Source organism: Oryctolagus cuniculus, chromosome 20 (assembly GCF_051225735.1).
Source record: "Oryctolagus cuniculus isolate XC-2025 breed Fujian yellow rabbit chromosome 20, ASM5122573v1, whole genome shotgun sequence".
In the NCBI taxonomy this organism is placed as follows: Eukaryota; Metazoa; Chordata; class Mammalia; order Lagomorpha; family Leporidae; genus Oryctolagus; species Oryctolagus cuniculus.
In genome coordinates this window covers 55,332,513-55,350,786 of record NC_142886.1, presented here as the reverse complement: position 1 = coordinate 55,350,786, position 18,274 = coordinate 55,332,513, and the positions used below count along the sequence as shown (strand labels likewise).

The 18,274-nt window shown below is 45.0% G+C and overlaps 1 pseudogene; it reads left to right on the top strand.

Moving 5' to 3' along the window:
• The first annotated feature begins 8,050 nt into the window (after positions 1-8,050).
• LOC149120254 (immunoglobulin heavy variable 3-11 pseudogene) lies at positions 8,051-8,592 on the top strand (annotated as a pseudogene).
• The last annotated feature ends 9,682 nt before the right edge of the window (positions 8,593-18,274 follow it).

The window sequence follows — 18,274 nt, the reverse complement described above, 5'->3', positions numbered from 1 at the left end:
AGTTTTGGGCTCCAGGTTTTAGAAAGGCTAAGTCCTCGATGTTGTAGGCACTTGGGATGTCTGGGGCTGTCAATCAAGGTGGAAATCTCCCTTTGTCACCTTTTCTGTCCATCTCTACATTTCTCTTTCTCTCACCCCTTCTCTCACTGTCACTATTCCAATGTTATTTAAATAGTTAAAAATGAACCAATGGTTATTTTAAAAATGAAGGACATGCTAACACTGGATTATTAAGGATACACACATATTAAAATGAAACAAGGTCATTGCCTTCAATTGTTTAAACAACAATGATAATGTAAAGATTTATATGATCTGAATCCTATCATAGCCGTCAACCTACACCACAGGACACCACATCTGCCCTGGGCACTGTCCTGTCTGGGGCGTCTGACCCCATGCCTGCTATCTAGCGGCAGCACACAAAAACAGGGCCTCCCTCTGCCCATGAAAACCAGCACAGGCCTCACCCTGCAGCTCTGGCACAGGAGCTCCAGCCCCAGGACTCCCAGGTGTCCACTCAGTGATCACACTCAACACAGATGCTCACCATGGAGACTGGGCTGCGCTGGCTTCTCCTGGTCACTGTGCTCAAAGGTAATGATGGGGAACATGGGGCACTGAGTCTGGGAGAGGACGTGAGTGAGAAACACAGAGAGTGTGCGTGACAGTGTCCTGACCAGGACGTCTCTGTTTGCAGGTGTCCAGTGTCAGCAGCTAGAGGAGTCCGGGGAAGGCCTAGTCCAGCCTGGGGAATCCCTGAAACTCATCTGGAAAGCCTCTGGATTCACCTTTAGTAGCTACTGGATTTGCTGGGTCCACCATGCTCAGGGAAGGGCCCAGAGTGCATCGGATGCATTTATCCTGATTATGGTAGCACAGACTACGTGAGCTCGGTGAATGACAGATTCACCATCTCCAGCCACAACGCCCAGAACACGGTGGATCTGAAAATGACCAGTCTGACAGCCGCGGACACGTCCCTCTATTACTGTGCAAGAGACACAGTGAGGGACCCTCAGGCTGAGCCCAGACACAAACCTCCCTGCAGGGGCGCGCGTCTCCACCAGGGGGCGCACAACACACACTGAGCAGACTCAACCCGCGCCCAGATGCAGTGGGAGGTGAATCGCTGATTCCTTCAGGAAATTTGGGTTTGCTGTAACCGTTTCCTACGTTCCAATTCTTGATGGATGATTCTGTCCCTAACACCGATCACCGAGCAGAAGTTTTGGTATCATGGTAAGACGTCACATGAAGAAAATGGAGTCGTTTTGAAGGAATGATTGACATCTCTGGGGTCCCTAGCATCTGAGACCTGAGTGAACTCTGGGCACACGGGGAGGCTTTTCGGGGTCTCAGTCTCTGGAGTGTGCCCAGTGGTATTCTCTGATGACGTCATCTGGGACCCTGCTGAGAGTCCAGGGGCAGTGTAGAGCCGGTCAGGGGCTATGGATGCTGCAGTGTTTCACATCCATGCGCTCCCCCCCTGCACAGCTGGGCCCCTGAGAGGCAGAGCTGACCCCGTGGTCCTGTTCCCTGGGGCTCCCGTGTCCATTCTCTGCAGCTGTGCCCTCGTCTCCTTTTCACTTCCTCAGCCTGAACTCACAGGTTGAGGTCCACGTGGTCCAAACCCCAGGTCAGGGATTAACCTGCAGCTCAGGGGTGGCTCAGGCTGTGGCTCCTAGAAATCCTGCTTACTCTTCCTCACTCACGTCTCCTGGGATCCCCGGACCTGCTCTCATTTGCAAGCAGAGGTGGCCGTTGGTAGTGCAAGGGGTCAGACTCATGGAAAACACTGGGTGTGGAGAGGTCTTGTTCCCCACACTCTGCTGGCCTTGTCTGCATCTCAGGGAGACCAGCAGGTGGGACAGTCCAGTGAGGTCTGCACTAGAGTCCAGGTGGTTCTGGACTGTGTCTTTGTGAGTCTAGGAGGATATTCCAACCCTGGAGCTGCATCCCTGCTGCCTGAGGCGCCTGCCCCAGAGACTGTTTGTCCAGAAACTCCGACTCCTTCCTCCAACACAAAATAGTCCTCGTTTCCATCTTCCAATATGTGTGCTGTTTCAAATCCTGGATGAGACACCCAATCCTGGGCTTTGCACTGGCCTTGGAAACAGCAGAAGGAGGCCCAAGTTCCTGTGCCCCTGCTCCCTCATGGGAGAACCTGAAGAACCTCCTGGCTCCGGGATTCAGATTGGCCCATCCCTGCCCTGGTGCCCAGCTGTGTATAGAAGCAGCAGATGGAAGACCACTTTCTCTCTCTCTCTGCATCTGCCACTCTGTATTTCTGCCTTTCAAATAAATAACCAAGTCTTTAAAAGAATACAAAAGAGAAAAATCAGTCCTTGCTTTCTCTCAACTTCATAATCACCAGGAGTAAACAAATTTTCTGTCATTCACCAGAATAACAGAATCAACCCCATGTGTTGGCAAAATGTTTCCTGCAAAATTGCAATTGTTCTCTCATGTAGGATTCTTACAGAACCTAAGCAATTCCCTCAGCTGATATAGAGATGACGATTTCTGAGTGGCTCTAATTCTGTAAACACAGCTGAGTCTCTGTTTCAGGTAGGAACAGAGCATTGGCTAGTGTGTGGCTCTTCGATTGTTTTATTCCACCTGTTGATTCCATAATGGAGTACCCCGGAAAGGAGGTGTATGGAGCAAAAAGGTTTATTGAGCTCACACCTATAAGGGTGCAAGTCCAGGATCAGACAGTGAGAATGTTGTGCCATCAGGCTTCCTAATATTGTGAACATCATGCAGTCATCAGGCATCCTAATATTGTGAACAGGGATGGGAGGGACCCCATCCCCACACAGGATGTCAGACGAGACCAGGGCTGACTCTAGCAGCACTGTGCTCTGTGCTGAAGCTGGGGACCCAGGAGATCTTCTGTAATCTCCTCCATAGCAGATTCCCCAGAAATGAACAAATCCCACTAGGCCTCACTTGCAGAGCTCCCCCCACTTCTCCTGTGGTCATCTTGGGAGCACACCTAAAACACACACCTCAGCCACAAGCAGATCAGAGAGGTTTGCTTCTACACCAATTGTAGGCCTGATGACACAGAACCTGTCATTCAGGATGAAGAAGCTAATTGTCTATCATAGTTATTTGAGACTGCAGAAGACTTGGGACCAGTTCTAAACACACAGATAATTTTTTTTTATTTATATTTATAACAGCTGATACAGATGGTTCATTTTATTTTTACAGCTCATTTTATTTATCCAGCGCTTACAGAGATTTCCTTTTTATTTCTTTGGGATACAGGCTATTCATCATACATATGGTATGTAAATAGTTACTTCCCTTGTGTGTAGGCTGCTCACTTCTCATCGGTCCACTTACAGTGCAGAAGCTCTCTAGTTTATGCAGCATCATCTGAAAATGTTTTCTTACATTGCATGAACTTTGGGGATCTAAAAGAAAAATCAAGGCCAGACTACTATCAGGGAGATTTTTCCCTATGTTTCCTTCCAGGAGTTGTAAAATGAACTTTGCATCTGATGTCAGATCCTGGTTGTTCAATGCTTTTTATGTAAACATCAAGACCATGCACCCCCTGTCAGTGCTGTTACGTTGGGGTGAGGACAAACCACATCCACCCCCACAGGCTGCTCCCAGCATTCTGTGTGGTTCTGTTAGTGGCATTGGGGACCTCAGCTTCCTCCATGAGGCCCTGACGTTGAATCCACTCATGGTGGGAGTCATCACTGGATGCACTCCCCAGAGGCGACACCATTCCACATCTCCCAGGCACCTGTGCTAGTTTTACTCAGTGGTGGTCAGTGTGGGGGTCCCTGGGGCAAGGAGACCTGATCAGAGCTCCTGACTCAGTGTTCTGCTGCAGGCACTGGGTCCCAGCAGTGTGGCCCTTCCACCTGTCCTTACCCTCATGCAGAGGAAGAGCCCACCCTGTCCACCATGTCCTCTCTTTCTATGCTGCTGGACCCTGTCCTGACTGTCACTTCCCCATGTGCCATGGTTCTCCTCCCCAGTCCTCAGCTTTGGGGGTGGAGCCATCCCCTGAAGATGCAGACTTCTGTGTCTTGGGGGATCAGTGCTGGCACAGTGTCTGGGGTGGACTCTGCTCACGAACATTTTCTACAGGATCCCACCAGGACATTGGTCATGATGGTTTCCTCCTGCAGGTGAATCACTTTCCTACTCAGTGGACACAGAGGAGCAGGGTCTGGGGTATTGAGGCTGAGGATGCTGTTCCTGCAGAGCCGTGAGCAGAGCCAGCACTGCTTGGTATGTGTGTGTGGTCGCTCCAACTGAGCAGCTGAAGGCTGCATGTTAGGTGGGACTTACCCTCCATACTTGATGCACGGAGCCTCCCATCATGCATGTGGGGACCTCACCACCCAGTGATCCCATTGAGAGGGGCTCTAGGGAGGGGACAAGGCCATGAGTGTTGCTGCCTGCATGTAGGGAATACGACCTCTAGAGAGACCCTTCAGTAACTCAAGTTTTAACTTTCAGTTATTCCCATATGAGGCAAAGAAAAAGAGAGAGAGACACTCCCATGCACTGCACTTTCCCAAGTGTCACTCTGGCCAGCTCTGCTTCCCAGCCTCACCCAGTTTCCGGACAACAATCCAGCACATCCACAAGAGTGACAGGGCCCAAATGTCCTCCCATAAACTTCTGATTCCTGGGGCTGCAGGAGCAGGAAAGTGGTATTGGGAGCCAGTGACACACATGAGACACAGGCTCTCCTTTGGTGGATGAACGCATCTTAAACAGTGCACATTTTAATTTTTTATTTCCTGTATTTCCATGAAATTTGATAACACAGTTAAGACTGATATACTCACAGTTGTGTCAAATATGATATACCTACACTACTTTACTTTGAATTTTATTCTTATCAGATTTTCAGACCCTTATTTTACACCTTACACAAAATCCACTCAACATAGAATAAAGGTGTAAATCTATGACCCTACAATATCCAATTATTAGAGAACATTTGGGAAATGCTGCAAGACATTGGAATCGGCAAAGAGTTCTTGGAAAAGAACTCAGGGGCATAGGCAGTCAAAGCCAAAACTAATAAATAGGATTACATCCAATTGAGAAGTCTCTGTACAGAAAAAAAAATCCCTCAGGAAAGTAAAGAGGCATCTTGCATAATGGGAGATATTATTTGTAAGCTATGCAATTGATATAGATTAATAACCAGAATCTACAAAGTGATTAAGAAACTCCACAACAACATAACAAATAACCCAGTTAAGAGATGGGCCAAGGACTTACACATTTTTCAAAAGAGGAAGTCCAAGTGGCCAACAGACACATGAAAAAATGTTCAGGATAACTAGCTGTCAGGGAAATGCAAATCCAAACTACAATGTGGTTTCACCTCACCCCAGCCAGAACAGCTTCATACAGAGATCAACAAACAACAAATGCTGATGAGGATGTGTGGAAAAAGGTGCCCTAATCCACTGTTGGTAGGAATGCAAACTGGTAAAGCCACCATGGAAGACAGTATAGAGACACCTCAAGACTCTGAATATAGACCTACTATATGATCCATGAACCCCACTCCTGGGAATTTACCCAGGGGAAATGAATTCACTACCCAAAGTAAGTTATCTGTACCTCCGTGTTTATTGCAACCAATTCAAAATAACTAAGAAATGGAATCAACCTAAATGCCCATCAACCAAAAACTGGATAAAGAAATTATGGGATATTTATACCTGGAATAATACACAGTGGTAAAAACAATGAAATCCAGTTATTTGCAACACAATGGATGAATCAAGAAAAGCTCATACTTGGTGAAATAAGCCAGTCCCAAAAGGACAAATACCACATGTTCTTCCTGATAGGTGAGAACTAACAGAGAACCTAAAAGGAAATCTAGAGAAGTGAAATAGATACTTTAAGAATGGATAACTAGAACTGCCCTTGTCTTAACTGTCGAGGAACAGGGTTTGTTTTTTTTTTTTTTTTTTGGTTTTTGCTTATTTTTCTTCCTACTATTTTTTTTAAGTTTTACTTAACATAGAGTCAATCATACGTGCATAAAGTCAATTGAAAATTGATCCCAGTAAAAAATAAGGATGGAAATAAGCATGGGAGGAGGAATTTGGTAACTGCAAAGCTGTATAGTTCTGCATACTTTCCTACAGACTTACTTCTGAGGGTGCAGTTTAAAAACATGAGTGGGACTCCAAGTCCCAATAGCTTAGTCGTAAAAATGTCATCATAATTGTTAAAGTGATCATATTAAGTATTAACATGAAGATTTAGATAGGATAAATTGTGAAAGTGATCATATAAGTAGGATCAATGCCTGGTAATAATATAAATAGAATTATAAAGGACAGAAAGTGCCAACATGGGAAGAAGTCCACACAGCAGACTCATTGAATGACAATCGCTTTAAGTAACGCTCTGACCTCAGAATCAGCCCTTAAGTCAACTTAGTCTGGCTGAAAAGCCGTGAGAGCATTTCAGGCATGGAAATCTAAGACACTGTGGCAAAAATGTTCTGCCTAAAGGATCTCTGCAAGTGAGAACCCAGGGGAAAGAAGTGGCCTCAAAGAAGAAGGTACTTTTCTCTAAAGCGAGAAGAAAATTTCCACTTTAATTATGGCCTTGTCCAAATACTGACAGTTTGTGGACTCAAAAGGCTTCCATAGCCTAAGCAGCTCATGTCAAGAGTCTCAGGTGGTCACTGACATCATACGTAAGAGTGTTTATTGTTAAATTAACAACAGGTCTCACTGTGCACTAACTCCCCATGCAGGACCTCCATCCTCAATGAGTTCTATTATGAGAGTTAACTGTAAAACCAGTTCTCAAACAGTTCTTGTATTTGTGTGTGTGTGTGTGTGTGTTTACATAGAGTTGGTCTTCTGTGTACAAAGTTAATTGAAAATAAATCTTAATGGAGAATGGGAATGGCAAGGTGAGAGGTGGAGGAGGAGGGGTGAGAGAGTGGATGGGAGGGTGGGAATGCTGGGAAGAATCACTATATTCCTAAAGCTGTACGTGTGAAATTTGTATTCCTTAAAAATAAATTTTAAAAAATTAAAAATTAAAAAACAATAATATTGTTATGTTCCTAAATATTCTCCAAGATTTTAAAAGATTTGTTGATACTACATATGGAATATTTAAGAAAAAGTTTTATTATTTATTGAAAGTCAGTGTTACACAGAGAGAGGGAAAGACACAGAGACAAGTTCTTCCATCTGCTGGTTCATCCCCCAGATGACAGTGACACCAGGAGACAGGAGTTTCTTCGGGGTTTCCCACGTGGGTGCAGAGGCCAAATACTAGGACCATGCTTTTCTGCTCTCCCGGGTGCATCAGCAAGAGACGATTGGAAGTGCCGCAGCTGGAACAGGAACACACAGCACTATGGGATTCAGGCATCATAGGCAGTGGATTCACCTGCTGCACCACAGTGATGCTTTCTCCATTTCTGCGCATTCATTCTCAGTGTACAAATGCAGCACCGATGTTTCATAAATGGCACCTAGTGGTGGAGTATATTATTATCCATCATTTCTTGCACGTGCTGTGAGCCCTGCAGTTGGCAGTTTGTTACTGCTAGAACTTTCCCCCTTTCACGACATTCCATCATGGCCACCAGGACCCAGTGCTTACATCAAGGAACACACAACACCAACTTCTTATCCTGGGTGTGAGCGTCCACACATGAGAAACACAAGAGGCACCCATCCTTCATGCCCTGGCTGATGTCAATAGGCACAATGACCTGCATCAAAACAAAGATGTCCTGAAAACATAACTTTACAGAATCATGGAAAGAATCATATGTTCTGTGTCGTTACCTGTGCTACCAAACACCAGGGGACACTGTGCTCTGCCAGAAACCTGTGCTCTCTGAAGTGCACAACCCAAGCCTGCTATACAGGGGCAGCACATGCAAATAGGGCCTCCCTCTGCCCATGAAAACCAGCCCAGCCCTCACCCTGCAGCTCTGGTACAGGAGCTCCAGCCCCAGGACTCCCAGGTGTCCACTCAGTGAGCGCACTCAACACAGACGCTCACCATGGAGACTGGGCTGCGCTGGCTTCTCCTGGTCGCTGTGCTCAAAGGTAATGATGAGGAACGCGAGGCACTGAGTCTGGGTGAGGACGTGAGTGAGAAACACAGAGAGTGTGAGTGACAGTGTCCTGACCAGGACGTCTGTTTTTGCAGGTGTCCACTGTCAGGAGCAGCTGAAGGAGTCCGGAGAGGGTCTGGTCCAGCCGGAGGATCCCTGAAACTCTCCTGCAAAGCCTCTGGAATCTACTTCAGTAGCTATGGCATGAGCTGGGTCCGCCAGGTTCCAGGGAAGGGGCTGGAGTGGATCGCATACATTTATCTTGGTTTGGTATCACAAACTATGCGAACTCCGTGAAGACCCGATTCACCATCTCCAGCGACAACGCCCAGAACACGGTGTTTCTGCAAATGAACAGTCTGACAGACGAGGACACAGCCATGTATTTCTGTGTCAGAGACACAGTGAGGGGCCCTCAGGCTGAGCCCGGACACAAACTTCCCTGCAGGGACGCACGGTTCCACCAGGGAGTGTACACGATGCATTAAGCTTAGAATATGGTCCTGCACAGGTGCAGAGGGAAATTAAGCCCTGGTTACCTGTCAGGGAATTGGGGTTTCCTCTCCTACAGTTCTGAGGGAAGACTGCTACTTTTATGATTCTGTCCCCACCACTGACTTCACTGACATAGAGAAGTTTGATGTGACAGGATGAAGTCCTATATGAACAAATTCAGGTTCGTGAACGATGACTGTGGTGACCAGGGTCAGAGATGTGGGACTCTCTGAGGACCTCGTGAGTGTTTTCAAGTCTGACTCAGGACAGTGCCCTCAAACACTGCCGACTTTAGGACAATTTTAGTTTTCCCTTAAAACTCAGAGAAGGCTGAGCCAGAGACTTGATTTGTTAACCTCAATTATATATGTCATCAAACTGCTCCTGTCAGAGTAGCCTGTGTGCTAAAATGAACCAACCATCTTATTTGAAAAGGTGGCTGTTCCACAGGTTCCACAGTCTTTATACCCGATCTCCATTTTTCCTTTAATCCTGAAATAGCCTGTGGTCCCTGTGTGAACGTCACAGCACTCAGGAATGTACTTGCAGCTCAGCTGTGTCTCAAGCTGAGCTTCTGTAGGCACCTGGGAAGCCTACAGGGACTTCCTCATCCTCTAGGTCATGGGACCCTCCTGTGGGCTCCCTGCCTGAACTCAGAAGGGAAATGCACTGGACATCAGCAGTCAAGGTCATCACTGAATGGAAAGTGTTGGGTGTGCACTTCCAGCTGATCTGGTTCTGCTCCAGTGTCGTGGGACCCCCTGCACCTGCTGTGGTTGAGGGAGAGCAGAAAGTGGGACACACAGTGGCTGTGCACTCTGGGGCTGGAGTCCACATCGCAGGGAGCTGTGTCTGTGGCTCCAGCATGATGACCAGTGTCCTGAGGCTGAATCACAGCTGCAGGAAGAGCCAGTCCCAGAGACCATGTGTCCAGAGTCCCTGCTCTTCACTCCATGTCTATGCTCACTGGCATCATCAATCCATTTGCAGTCTTAGATCAGTTTTAGAGAGGGAGACACCCAGGCTGCATATCAGAGTGATGGACAGAGCCCATTTACACATTTCCCACACTTCTACTGACAATGCACCCTGGAAGACAGTAGGTGATGATTCAGTTTTAGAGAACAGAATTTTCACTATTTGCCATTCTTCCCTTTCCTGTTATGACTGTTTAATGAATAATAAGTGAATATAGACATATGAGGTACAATGATATGTGTTGAAAAATGAATGTATCAAATTGAGTGGAATTATGAAGTCAGAGTTATTGACATGCTCATCGCAAAACGCACTGTCGCTCCCTCACTTGCAGAGGAACGACACCGGATCCTGCGCTATTGTCTTTGCCCGGCCCTTCCTGGGTTTGCTGCCGCTCCCCCCTGCTTCCGGGAAGGAGCAGCACACCGCCGGCTGGCTCTCTCAGGGGTTGCTCAGATGTTCCTCCTGCATGTTGTCTCTCTCTCCTCCTTTATAGTCCTCTTCCACCAAACCCAATTCTGCTGGCGTTCTCTCCCCACGCGCTGAGCACGCTGCTCTCCTCCAATCAGGAGCGGGATCAGCTTCTGCAGCTTGTTAGTCGAATTGGTGAGGCAGCTGTGTGGTAGTTGTTTATTCTGTCTCAGCGCCATATGGTGGGAGATCAGATGCATAGAATTAGTCTTAGCAGTTCCAGTAATTTAGTCTAGTCTCGGTTGCTCCCCACACGCACATGTCTCATGTAGAATGGCATCTGTCTCCTGTTTTGGAATTCTGTAGATACAATATTCCCTTAACTGCTGTCACCATGCTGTACAGCAGATCCCTCAACGTGTGGATCCTGCCGGCCTGAAGCTCTGTCCTTCTTACTCTTTACTGCAATATAAAATTCCTGTTAAAGTATAACCCTTTCCACTTGTCCCATTATCCATTCCATCTTCAGTGGAAATTTCACTGGATTATATGTGTGAGCTCTCGTGAATTATGCTGCATTAATTGTACATGGAACTGCAGAGGTGTTTGCCACAGTGGCTGTGGATCCCCTGGGCACCTCCCTGGGATTTCATGCTTCTTCTACCAGGCAACAGTGTTTGAGGATCCTGTGATAATTGTATTTCTCAGCTTTTGATGTTTTCCATGGAAGCTTTACTAACTTACCTGACTCCAGCCTTGTACCAGGGTTTTCTTCTCTCTCTTCCTGCACAAGACTTGTCAGCTCTGGTATGTCTGATGATACTCAGTCTACCAGGAGGGGTGGGCTGTCTCGTTGTGCTTCTAACATGGACATGCATGATGATCTCAGATTTAAAGCATTTTTATACGTTTGCCTTTGTATATTTTCTTCAAAAAATTACAGATATACTTTTACCTCTTTTAAAACTTGTATGTGTTTATTTGTCCAAAAAGACAAAGCAACAGAGACTGACAGACAGTGATCTACTGAATCCTGGGTAACTTCCCAGATTCCCATAAAAGCTGGATTCGGTCAGATCACAGCCAGGTGCATGATTTCAGTCCAGGTCCCACACATGAGATTAACTCAGACTTCTCGTACTGCCTCCCAGAGTGCACATTGGCAAGAGTCTGAAATAGACCCAAAATTTGGACATAAACCTAAGCATCCTGAAACAGGAGGCAGGAATCCCACGTGATACCTTCAAGGCCAGTCCTGTCACCCACCTTATCAGTAACTACATTTTTTTAGACAGGCAGAGTTAGACAGTGAGAGAGAGAGAGAGACAGAGAGAAAGGTCTTCCCTCCATTGGTTCACCCCGCAAATGGCCGCTACAGCCAGCGTGCTGTGCCGATCTGAAGCCAGGAGCCAGGCGCCTCCTCCCAGTCTCTCATGCGGGTGCAGGGCCCAAGCTCTTGGGCCATCCTACACTGTCTTCCCGGGCTACAGCAGAGAGCTGGACTGGAAGAGGAGCAACCGGGACAGAATCTGACACTCCGACCGGGACTAGAACCCGGAGTGCCGGAACAGCAGGTGGAGGAGTAGCCTAGTGAGCTGCATCACCGGCCAATCAGTCACTACATTTAAACAATTGATTTCTTCCCTTGTGATTCAGTTGTAAGATGTCATTCAACATTTGGATCTAGGCTCCTAAGCATATGTATAAGTATCTGTCATTTACTTTAAATATCTTTTATTTCAAAGGCAGTTTATAGCAAGAGAGGAACACCCAAAGAGATGAAGAGAGAATCTTCCATCCACTGGTTTCCTTCCTGAATGGCTGCAAAGGCTGGAAATGGCTGAGGCTGAAGCCAGGACCCAGGAACATTCTCTAGGTTTCCCACATGGCTTGAAGGGGACAAACACTTGGGTCATCTTTGACTCAGGTCCATTAGTAGGGAGCTGGATTTGAAGTGGAGCAAGCAGAATCTGAACCCATGCTCCTGTGTGATGCATGCATAGTAGGTATGGCAGCTTAACCTGCAGGGCCACAACATTGGCCCCCATGGGTGTGATCGGAAAATACTTTCTGCCCAACTGCAGGTGACTCCTGGTTCTTCAATCACTCTCTTTGTTACACAGGAGCTCTGTAGTTGGATCCATTATCTTTTGCCTATTTTTGCTTGGTTGCCTGTACTTTGGAGATTATCAAAATGTCATTGCCCAAACCAATGTCAGCTTGCATTTGTCCAGTGTTTTCAAACCAATGTCAGCTTGCTTTTGTCCAGTGTTTTCTTCCAGAACTTTACAGTCTCAGGTCTTGCTTTTTAGGTATTTTTCAAACTCACTCTGTTTCTGTATCTGGTGTGAGATGACCACATAATTGAATTATTTTCAAGTGCATTCAAGTTTCCCCAACCCCATGTATGACAGAATACCCATCCCCCATTCTGTGTGTGGCACCATGCATGCAATCAGTTTTCTGAGAATGTGTTTTTTTATTTCTACATTTCTGTTGTGCTCCACGGCTGTGGGTGTCTATGTTATCTCAGCACCAGGTCTGATTTCAGCTCAGCTAGGATGAAGCCTCCTGCTTTGCTATTTTTCTCAACACTGTTCAGTCATTATTACCCTGAAATTTTCTTGTGAATTCCAGAATTTTATTCCTCTTCCTATGAAGAATACAGGGTGTTTGACAGGAAATGCATTGAATCTGTGAATCACATGGTAGCTTGGCTATTTTAGCAAGATCATTTTTTCATACCACAACTATGTCATTAAAATGTACAGGTAATCTTCAGATTCCTTTTCACTTTTTATTTATTTTTATTTTTATTTTTTTGACATGCAGAGTGGACAGCGAGAGAGAGAGAGACAGAGAGAAAGGTCTTCCTTTGCCATTGGCTCACCCTCCAATGGCCACCTCATCAGGCGTGCTGTGGCCAGCACACTGTGCTGATCCAATGGCAGGAGCCAGGTGCTTCTCCTGGTCTCCCATGGGGTGCAGGGCCCAAGCACTTGGGCCATCCTCCACTGTACTCCCTGGAAACAGCAGAAAGCTGGCCTGGAAGAGGGGCAACCGGGACAGAATCCGGGGCCCTGACTGGGAATAGATCCCGGTGTGTCGGCGCTGCAAGACAGAGGATTGGCCTAGTGAGCCACGGTGCCGGCTAAGACCCCTATCTTACACCTTATACAAAAATCCACTCAAAAAGGATTAAAGATAAACACCTATGATCCCACACCATCCAATTAGTAGAGAACATTAGGGAAGCCCTCAAGACACTGGCACAGGTAAAGAGTTCTTGGAAAAGACCTCAGAGACATAGGAAATCAAAGCCAAAATTAATAAATGGGATTAGATCAAATCGGGAATTCTCTGTGTGGTAAAAGAAACACTCAGGTAAGTGAAGAGGCATCTGACAGCATGTGCGAAATTATTTGCAAGCTATGCAACGGATATGGATTAATAACCAGAATTTACAAAGAGATGAAGAAATTCCAAAAACAAAACAAACAACCCAGTTAAGAGATGGGCCAAGGACTTACACATTTTTAAAGAGGAAGTCCAATTGGCCAACACAGACACATGAAAAATGTTCAGCATCACTAGCTGTCAGGGAAATGCAAATCAAACCACAAGGAGGTTTCACATCACCCCAGCTAAAATGGCTTCATACAGAAATCAACAAACATCAAATGCTGGTGAGGTTGTGGGGAAATGTGCCTGAATCCACTGTTGGTGGGAATGCAAACTGATAAAGCCACTATGGAAGACACTATGGAAATATCTCAAAAATCTGAATATAGTCCTACCTTATATGACCCAGGAATCCCCCTCCTGGGAACTTACCCAAGGGAAATGAATTCACTACACACAAGAGATACCTGTACCTCCATGCTTATTGCAGCTCTATTCACAATAGCTAAGATATGGATTCAAACTAAATGCTCATCAACCAAAAACTGGATAAAGAAATTATGGGATGTGTACACTATGGAATACTACACAGTGGTAAAAACAATAAGATCCAGTTATTCACAACACAATGCATGAATCTGGAAAAGATCATACTTTGTGAAAAAGGCCAGTACCCCGGGGACAAATACCACATGTTCTTCCTGATAGATGAGACCTAATAGAGCACCCAAAAGGAAACCTAGGTAAGTGAAATTGACACTTCGAGAAGGGAAGACTTGAGCTGCCCTTCTCTTGACTGTCGAGGGACAGTTTTTTGTTGGTTTGTTTTTTGTTTGTTTGTTTGTTTTTCTTCCTACTATTTGTTGAAGAATTTATGTAACATTCAGTCCATTGTATGCACATACAGTCAATTGAAAATTCATCTCAGTAAAAAATAGGAATGGGAGTAAGAGCAGGAGGAGGAATTTTTTAACTGTAAGGTGCATACATTCCTATGGACTTACTTCTAAACACACAATTTAAAATTTTGTTGTGGGACTCCAAGTCCCATGAAACTTAATTAAAGTGATCACATTAAGTGTAAAGTGAACACATAGATAGGATTAAGTGTTAAAGTGATCATATAAATAGGATCAAGTGCCTGGTAATAAGAAGAGATAGAATTTAAAAGGAGAGAATGTTCCAACATGAGCAGAAGTCTACACAGCAGACTCATAGAATGATAACTGCTTTAAGTAACACTCTGACCTGATAATCAGCCCTTCAGTCTTTCTGGTCTGGCTGAAAAGCCCATGAGAACATTTCAGGCATGAAATCCAAGACACTGTGGCAAAAATGTTCTGCCTAAAGGATCTCTGTGACTGAGACCTCAGGCAGTAGAAGTGGCCTCAAAGAAGGAGGTACTTTTCTCTAAAGGGAGGAGAGAACTTCCACTTTGCTCATGGCCTTGTGCAAATACTATCAGAGTTTATGGACTCAAAAGGCTTCCTTAGCCTAAGCAGCTCATGTCAAGAGTCTCAGGTGGTCACTGACATCATACGTAAGAGTGTTTATTGCTAAATTAACAACAGGTCTCACTGTGCACTAATTCCCCATGCAGGGCCTCCATCCTCAATGAGTTCTATTATGAGAGTTAACTGTAAAACCAGTTCTCAAACAGTTCTTGTATTTGTGTGTGTGTGTGTGTGTGTGTTTAAATCTTTACATAGTACAGAGCTGGTTTTCTGTGTAGCAATACAAGTGAATCTTGATGATGAATCTTGATCTTGAATCTGTGTACCAACTTAAAGTGAATCTTATTGGAAAACTGAACTGACAAGTGGAGAGGGATGAGAAAGGTGGTGGGAATGTAAGTGGGAGGGCAGAAATGCTGGGAAGAATATCTATATTCCTAAAGTTGTACTATGACATTTTTATTCCTTAAAAATAAATTTTAAAAAATACAAAATAAATTCAAAATTGAAAAACAATAATATTGTTATGTGGACATCATTCAGCCTGTTGATAAATTTCCTCCAGGACTTTAAAAGTTTGTTGATACTACATATGCAATCTTTTAGAAAAGATTTATTTATTTATTGAAAGTCAGTGTTACACAGAGAGAGGGAAAGACCCAGAGACAAATTCTCCCATCTGCTGGTTTACTCCCCCAAATGACATTGACATCTAGAGCCAGGAGTTTCTTCCCAGTCCCCACATGGGTGCAGAGGCCCAATCACTTGGACCATGCTTGTCTGCTTTCCCAGGTGCATCAACAAGAGATGATTGGAAGTGCAGCTGGAATAAGAACAGACAGCAGTATGGGATGTAGGCATCACAGGCAGAAGATTCACATGCTAAACCACTGTGATGTTTTCTCCATTTTCTGCAAATTTGTTCTCAGTGTATAAATGCACCAGTGATTTTTCATAAATGGCATGTAGTAGTGGAGTATATTTTTCTCCATTATTTGTTGCACGTGCTGTGAGCCCTGTAGTTGGCAGTTTGCTTCTGTTAGTAGTCTCCTGCAAAGCCTCTGGATTCACACTCTAACCATGCAATGGACTGGGTCCACCAGGCTCCAGGGAAGGGGCTGGAGTGGATCGCAGCTAATGGTTATAATTGTGGTAGCACATACTATGTAAACTCCGTGAATGGCCGATTCATGTTCTCCAGAAACAACACCCAGAGCACAGATTTATTGACAAGCTCATCAGAAAACCCTATGTTTCCATGGTAGAATGGCATTTGTCTCCTGTTTTGGAATTCCACAGACACAATATTCCCTTCACTGCTGTCACCATCCTGTGCAATAGATCACTGAATGTGTGGATCCTGTTGGGCTGAAACTCTGACTTTGAACAGCGTCTCCTCTGCTCCTCCCTCGCTCAGACTTTGGTCTCACCATTGTATCCTGCCTCTGTGAGTTCATCCTTTTTATCTCATGTAACCAGCATCTCATATTATTTGTCTTCTTGGCCTTGATGGTTTTCAGAGTGTACTTATCCTGACACATTATCCTTGGACATTATTCTCTAGGATCATCCAAGTTGTCCAAAATACAGAATTTCTTCCACTTTACTGCCATATAAACTCCTGGTAAAATGTAGCTTTGTACATTTGTTCCATTGTTGATTCTTTCTTCCATGAAAATTCCATGGATTATATGTGTGAACTATTGAGATTGGCACTGCTTTAATTGAACATGGAACTGCAGATGTCTTTGCCACAGTGACTGTGGATCCAGTGGACACCTCCAGGGATATCATGTTCCTTCTACCCAGAAATGGTATTTGTAGATCCTGTGGTAATTGTACTTGTCAGTTTTTGATGATTTTCCATAACATTTTGACTAATTTTCCTGACCCCAGGCTTGTCCCAGGGTTGTCGTCTCACTCTGCCTCCCCAAGAATTGTCAGCTTGAATTATCTGATAATTTTCATTCTACCCGGAGGGATGGGATGTCTCATTGTGCTTCTAACAGGGATATGCATGCTGTTCCCAGGTTTACAGCATTTTGTATGTTTCCCTATATATAACGTCTTTAAAAGTTTATAGATACTATTTCACTTATTTTAAAATTTGTATGTATGTATGTGTCCAAAAAGAGACTGAGACTGACAGTGATCTTCCAATGCCTGGTCACTTCTCCGATTGCTACAAAAGATTCAGCTGGGTCAGGTGACAGCCAGGTGCTTGGAATTCTGTCCACGTGTCCAAATGGGAGTATTTGGAACTTCACCTACTGCCTCCCAGAGTGTGCTTAGGCAGGAAACTGAAACTGGAACCAAACTAGGACACAGCACTCAGCATCCTGACAGGGGAGGCAGGAATCCCACAGGCTCACTCCAGTGCTGCTCCTGTCACCACCTTATCATCACTGCATTTAAACAATTGATTTCTTCCCTTGGGATTCAGTTGCTTGCGATCATTCAACATTAGGAAATAGGCTCCTAATCATATGTATAATTAATCTTCAATTATTTTAAGTATCTATTTATTTTATTTTAAAGTCAGTGTTATAGCAAGAGAGGAAGAGACCAACAGATAGAGAATCTCAATCCGTTGCTTCACTTCCTGAATGGTTACAATGTTGGGGCTGCAAAAGCATGAAGTCAGGAGCCTGGAACTTCCTGCAGTTGCCCACAGGGCTGGAAGGAGACAAACACTTGGGTCATGGTACACAGTGATCTCCATTGCACTTCCTCCTTCTGTGAGTTCAAGCTAGTGGACTGCATATATAACTAATATCACATACTATGTGTCCACATGTACCTGCATTATTTCTGTTAGCATATTATGCTCAAGGCTGACCCATGATTTCCTAATGACAGAGCAACCTCCTTCTTAACACTGAGTAATATTCCATGTCAAATGTAACAGACTGCATTCACTGTTTTATGCACATTTGGCTTTATTGTAGACTGAACTATTGTGAACACAGCTGCATTACCTGAACCCAGGACTGTGGGTGAATTGTGACACAGTGACTTCATACCCAGTGCTTGAGCTGAACTCAGAGTCATGGTTACAGAACAGGGAAGAGGGGGAACACAGGGAATGACTGATACCAGGGCACAAAGCACAACTCAAAGGAAGGAATAATTCTGCCCCCACCACAGTGGGCTGACTCAGTTCACTACAACCCACGACATGTTCCACAAATAAGCAGTACTGAGGACACCCGGTCTCCCAACACAAAGTGATGGAACGGAGGTAGAAATGTGAATGACAGTGAGTTGATCTGTGCCCATTTCTACAACACACAGATTCCAATAGCACACTACACCCCACTAACACGCACAGTGTTCTGAGTTAATGAACAGTTTTAAAATAAGGTAATGGATGAATAAGGAAACAAGACATAGTATCCTTAAATGAATCCACTTGCAGTCTTTCATCTGT